At 32.6% G+C, this 6883-nt stretch overlaps 1 long non-coding RNA gene across 1 annotated transcript; it reads right to left on the reverse strand.

Annotated features, from left to right (window-relative positions):
- Window positions 1-3736: 3736 nt before the first annotated feature.
- Window positions 3737-4172, reverse strand: LOC126882794 (uncharacterized). Its single transcript, XR_007697394.1, has 2 exons — window positions 3881-4172; window positions 3737-3804 (listed from the first exon to the last, which is right to left on the reverse strand). It is a non-coding gene; the product is annotated as an uncharacterized LOC126882794 (long non-coding RNA).
- Window positions 4173-6883: the final 2711 nt, after the last annotated feature.

The following is a 6883-nucleotide window of genomic DNA, read 5'->3' on the forward strand; positions in this document are numbered from 1 at the left end:
TTTCTTCAGAATAGAAAGATTAGCATCAAAGATACGAAAAAATGTTTTAATATAAAAGTGTAGCCTATTTAATTCTCAAGAAACTGGTTTGCAAAAATTTTTTCTACAGCAAAAACTGAGTGAGCTTATGACAATTAAAACTTGTAATAACATGCAAAAACCACCTCTACCAACCCTTTCAAAGTCACCTCTTTTTGCGACTGAGGATTTTAAAAAGATTTAATATTAATAGACTTATAGATCTTGTAAAATCCTACAAAAATTTTTTTAACAAACTTTCTTAGATAAAAAATAAAAAAGTTACAGTTAAAGTATCAATATATTTTTTTGAAAAAAAAAGGAGAAATCCAATTGGAAGCATAATAATGTAAGTTAGCGGTGTTTTTAGTCATTGGCCTTATTGATTCTTCTTTATTTATGTATTATTAATAGATTCTACAAGTTTGACTAGCTTAGAATGATTTGTTTTAAAAAACTGAAGTTAAAAGCAAATAACGAATTTTTTGTAGTTTGGTATAAAATGCCATTTTCTTCAGAATAGAAAGATTAGCGACAGAGATACGAAAAAATGTTTAAATATTAAATTGTAGGATATTTAATTCCCAAGAACATGGTTTGAAAAATTTTTTCTACGGCAACAATTAAGTGAATCGTAAATGAGTATATCAAAAAACATTAATTTTTTCGATATAAAACTAACACTTTCGATAGCGCATAAATCGAAAACTATTAATTTTATCAAAAAAATGTATAGGGCATTTTTTGCTTAGAATGAATGTTTTATCAACTTTTGAGGTCAAAATGTAATAAAAAATTTCCACCCCCGAGATGGGGTGGCAACCACCCCCATGATAAAACCGCCTTTCGGCATCATATAGATTTTGATCCTTGGACTATCGACTACTTATTCTCAAAGTTTCAAGCAAATCGATCCATTCTGTAAAAATTGCGAGGTGAAGAGCTTCGGTTCCTGGACTATTATGTGATATATTTGACTTAAAATTATGGTACCCACCAATGAGTCAATGAGACTCAAATAAAAGGGCGTCTGAAACTACTGAGGAATTACAAAGATACTGTTGGCGAACAATAATGGTATATTTATAATTTTGTATGAACAAAAAAAAAAACAAATTCCTACTAGCCAAATGCAAATTTTGTGTACCAGAAATATCCATAATGAAAACAGCTAAAATACAAAAGAGCCAATTGCCTTAGCATGAATTGAATTCAACTGTTGCACACGGAACAAAATAATAACCAATAAAATTCCAGCCAACATTGTTTTTGTATTAGAGCAAGCCAGTCTTCGCGCCACCGCCCGAGCCCGCTCTTTATGGAGATTTACCCGATTTTCCAGTCGGTTGGTCAGACTGAAATCAATGACGTATCAACCAGTGGGATTAAGGCAACCTAAAACTTTACTACTATTTTAGATTATAAAAGAACATTAAAGAAATCATTACAATATTGAAAGAATCATCACCATCATTGTATGAAAACTGCAGGAAATATGAAAACTAACTTGTTAAAAAGATTGATTTTAAAATAATATGGTTCCACAATCTATGCGCAAATCGCTTACAATAAAATTGGTGTTCTTTAGGATTTGGTAAACTATGCAGACCCAAGGGTTACTACTCAATTCATCACTGCTTCTTTTAATAGATTCCTTCCATGAATTTCACGATGCACGTGCGACGGTACCGTCAAATCACGAAAGGTTCGGAATTCGGGAGTTCTTTCACCGTAGAAGGTTTGAAGCGAAGTCGTAGAGTCGTACCTTCTGTCTTAAAGGTACTCAACGGAGCATGTTCATTTGTATATAATGCGCAAAGCCATTATTTTGTTCTTGTGGATGAGTAAAAATTGATATTGAGCATTCATGTAAATTAGACGACACACAAGGTTATTCTGCATCATTTTTAGAGAGGGCAGAGAACAACCACTAAATATAATTATTAAATTATCTAAAACTTATTCTACCCGAAATAAATTAAATATTAAAATGATATTCAATATAAAATAAAGAAATAAGGATTTCCGAACAATCATAATCATCATCATCATCATAATCACTAGTCGTTACGAGTCCACTGCTGAACGTAGGTCTCAAGTAAATAATTACAAGAATAAAAACCGCTAAACGCCGTAAAAGTGAGTGGCGCATACAATATTCCAGCTACAAAAGATCTGATATGAATATTACGTGGCGCGAAAATGTATTTTCATTTTGATGCAAAACAAAATTCTAGTTTTATTTTAACAGATTTCTTCATAATATTTGCCCAATCTGAAGTAAAACGCGCCACAAAAGAGTAATTTTGATACAGTTTGAATTTTAAAACTTTTTTGTGGCGTGGTTACTTCAAATTTAGCAAATATTATGAAAAATCTTTTAAAATAAAACTAGAATTTTGTTTTGCATCAAAATGAAAGTACATTTTCGCGCCAAGTAATATTCATATCAGATCTTTTGTAGCTGGAATATTGTATACGCCACTCATTTTTACGGCGTTTAGCGGTTTTTATTCTTGTATCAGGAGTTTTTCAACGTTATTTGTAAATTAAATGTATAAATTTGAATGCAATGTTTCTCGATTACACGTTAACCTTTATAAATGGTCGCCTTTGTCATTATCTCCCAAATGATCTAGTGTCCATCGAATGTACACTAGATTTTTTTTCTATTCGAAATAGACTGTGAAAAAAAATATTGCTATGGCCGGTAAATGAACTCTGATTGCCCGTTGCCAGATCATATTAGCGTCGTAACTACTACAACTACATAAACCATTTAGGAAATAATCGTTAATTGGATTATACCTTTGTAGCTTAATCACTACTAAACGGCTTAACCGATTTTGTTCACTAAACATAAGTTTGAAACGTATTGACAAGTAGTATCTTATGCATCTAAGGTCAAGTATGATAACTGAAGCTATTACAGGAATTATTGAGCTTGAAAAACTGTTTTTCCCATAAGAAATAGATTTGATCATATTTATGAAGCCTATAACTTAAAAATTCGAATTTTCCCGGATATAAGGTATACACCGTTAGATTCGTCTAGAGTCCTTCTACAAACGCTCAGTTATTGGCTTAATTCGTAGGTTGAAATTTTGAGTAATTGTCGAAAAAAACAAAATTTTCAAAGTTTAGTTTTTCAGTTTTTCGGGTATACTGAGCCGTGTGTATGTTTGATCCTGACAGCTTAGACACCGTTTGAAAGCTTACTCAACGCTGTTGATTTGGTGTATTTACTGTTTTCCTATCTTATCTTGAACCGAAGATATATACCGCTAAAAAATATGCCGTTTTGTACCTACCAAGTCCTATAGCTGGCTTATGGGCAGTCAAAACTCACAAACTGCACCATAGAAAAAAGTGTTGTGTGATTTGGTAGAATGCGATCTTATCCTTCAAAAAATATGTCACGTATTTCAGCACCTGTTTAATTGGAAGGATACTACAAATCTGGCCTCCACATAAGTGGTCTGTAGCTACTTCATGATAGGTGTGAAATTTTAAACATTCTTGCTGTTGATTGAATAGGAAGAGTTGCATAATCTAGCCTCCATGCTAGGTACATCCTAGCCTCCATACGGTACTTCCAATATTTAATATTTTATTTATTCAAGTGGACAATAAAGGTAAAACACAAACAACTTTTGTTTCTTACTTATTTATTTAAACAATAATGTGACATTTTACATAGAAATATGAGTAATTTGGATTAAATAAATGTTTACTTGTCGAATTTTTCCACCGTCTGCACACAACAGCTGAACGGAGCCATTAGACCTAACAACAAAACGTGAAATAAAATGTGTATTGTAAAACTGTTGGATAAACAGTACCTACAATCAGAAAAACTTACCTTTAAAAAGGTACTCGATTATGAAATAACAAAAATATCAAAAAACACGACTGAATATCAGCTTTTTATGGTGACACAAACAAAACACATCACATAACCGACACCGACCATATAAAATAAGTGAACGACAACGAACGAACGAACACGAACACAGATTACAGATTCACAGATAGCGCAGGATTTGTCAAAAGTCATGTTCCACCAATCACAAGGCCGACATCAGCGCCTCTGACTAAATGGAAGGAAAATAAATACGATTACATGTTTTTTACTAGAGTGAGCGGGGCATGAACTACACCAGTTCTGAATCGGCCCTCACCCCCTCTTCAAACACAGAAAAAAGTTCAGATCGGTTTAACTTTTCCACACACACACACATACACACATACGTCCATCTAATTTACTTACCGTTGCACGTCATTATCTACGTTAGAGATCTAAGTTGACATTGTTGCCCAATTACAAAAAATTCTTGAATTCATTTTAAATCAAATACATCACACAGTTTTTGCGGAAGTGGATTATACAGCAAAAAAAATTAATATTCAATGTAAATAAATAAAAACTTTACAAATAGAAAACAAGAATTAAGTTATAATCTTACGTTAAAGTACATAATAAAAACAGTAAATATAATGAAACAAATACTTATAGTAAAGAATATAAACAAATATGAAGTGTCATCACCGCAACTGTCAAGTAAATGTTAGGTACCAATTTATGCCAAAATATCAACTGCGTTCGATTATAGTTACAGTGTATTCCGAACAAATGTGCTTCATAAAAACGCTTTATAATCCATTTATACAACTTAAACGAAACATATTATTGTGTATTTCTTTAAATTGACATTAATAGAAATCTTTAAATATTATTTCTACGCGTACATAATAAAATATGTCTAGTGGCTGTAATGCCAGTGTACTCGGCAAAGTGATTCTAAAAAATAACACACCTACCGCCTAAATATTTCGTGTTGGTATCATGTGCCGTCACGGGCTATGACGCGGATGACGTGCAACGGTAAGTAAATTAGATGGAGTATACATACATACATAGAGTATTTTTACTACAAAAGCGATATTACGTAGGTCAAAATTTTTGACGTAAGAGAACTGTCAAAACATTAAAATGTGACTTCATTATTCCCATGTTTATTATAAACATGGCAATAATGAAAAGTCACATTCTAATGTTTTATAAACATGGCAATAATGTGTAACCTCGGAAACCTTTTTTTTGGATGGTGCTAGAAAGGTCACCAATGGAGACACTGCGACGGCAGCCAGATGGTAGGTGGAGAGCAAGTCGTGGGTTCGAGACTAGCTTTTGAAACGTGGAAGGGAGTCAATAGAAGAAATAGGTAAAGATAAGACAAGAGAAGGTAGATAAGAGAAGAGAGAGAAACAGATAAAAAGATAGATAGGTAAAATTACCTAAGATAAGAGAAGAGATACAGGGCGCCACTTAACTTTTTGGGGTTGAAAGGGGAAAATTAAGAAACCTTAGAAACGAAAACAGGTAGGTAAGAAAAGATAATGAGGTTCTGAGACCAAATACAAGAAAAGATATAGACAGTTAATTAGTAAATATTTAGCGGTAATTTATTATCAGGGAATTTATTATGAGTAGATAAATAAAACTAGTAAAATAAATAAAAAACAATATATTCAACAAATGGCTCACCAGAAGGGTAAGGCCAAAAAAAAACACAAGAAATAAAGAGAAAACAATGTATATACACCCATCAAAACTGCACCAACAATTAATGTGTTGTGGTGTACAGTTAGAAATAAACAAAAATTATGATGGAATAAATACAAGTACCATATTATAACAAAAACATGCAAAATTAAAAACACAGTAAAGAGAGCCTGGTTATGAATTAAAAAAACAAATCAAGCATCTATAATGAGAAATCTCTCTTTACTGGTTTAGGGCTTATCTCGAGATAACGGATATGGTAACCTTAATAATTGATAGAAAATATAACGTACAAAGATATAATAAAATTGAATGCAAAGCATACAAAGTTAACAAACGTTTACTGTTCAAAAATCAAAAACCACCCCGCACTTGGTTTCATAAACAAAAAGCCAATCGCACAGCTATTAACGAATTAGTGAATGTTTGTACTTGTTTTGATAATGAAAAGTTTTATTAATGAATAAAAAATTGTATTGATGAAATCGCTGATGAGATTCATCGGAGGTTAGCCTTAACCACAGATGAAGATATGTTTGAGGTAGATAGCCCATAGATTGTTCTATTTTTGGAAATAGTTTTAGGTAGGATTATTAAGACACTTACAGATACTCTGCCTCTTAATTTGCACTGACTCTATATTATTTACTTTACTTAGTAAGCAAACACTGAAGTTATTTGGTAATTGAATCTAAGCGGATGTTAGATCCAATTACAGATACGATACGAGAGTGAATATCACTCAGATAAGATATATTGTATGTAAGGTAGATGGTAGATAAGGTATTAGATACTAGACAGACGTCTGTACCCCACGATACTCCGCCACGAAGTCCACGCAATCTTTGCGATGCTTGTTTAAAAAAAAAGTGGGAGTATATCCCCTCTCAAAAAAAATTGCATTTCTCAAAAGGAACCGACCTATTTGCGTTTTTAAGTAAAGTAACGTTATTTGAGTTGTAAAGTGTTAAAAAAAATAGATCCTTTGAAATAGGGTCGCGCTTCAAACAGACCGCAAGAGGAGGCAACGAACCTAACGGGGGTTTTTGAAAGGGAAAGTTAATTGAAATATTACCGAAACGCAAAGTGATCATAAAACCTGGTAATGCCCTTGCCGCCTTGAATAAAGAGACATACCTAACGGAATGTTGGTAGTAAACTTTGGGGAGGTTTCTTAACGGAACCTCTTTTACTAACAGATAATAACACCATAAATAAGATGCTTTGCGTCTATTTCCAAAACATTGTGTATCGGCAAAAATGCAATAAAAAAATGGTCCCGGTTATAATAATGGATTC

The sequence above is a fragment of the Diabrotica virgifera genome, chromosome 3 (assembly GCF_917563875.1).
Source record: "Diabrotica virgifera virgifera chromosome 3, PGI_DIABVI_V3a".
NCBI classification, from domain to species: domain Eukaryota; kingdom Metazoa; phylum Arthropoda; class Insecta; order Coleoptera; family Chrysomelidae; genus Diabrotica; species Diabrotica virgifera.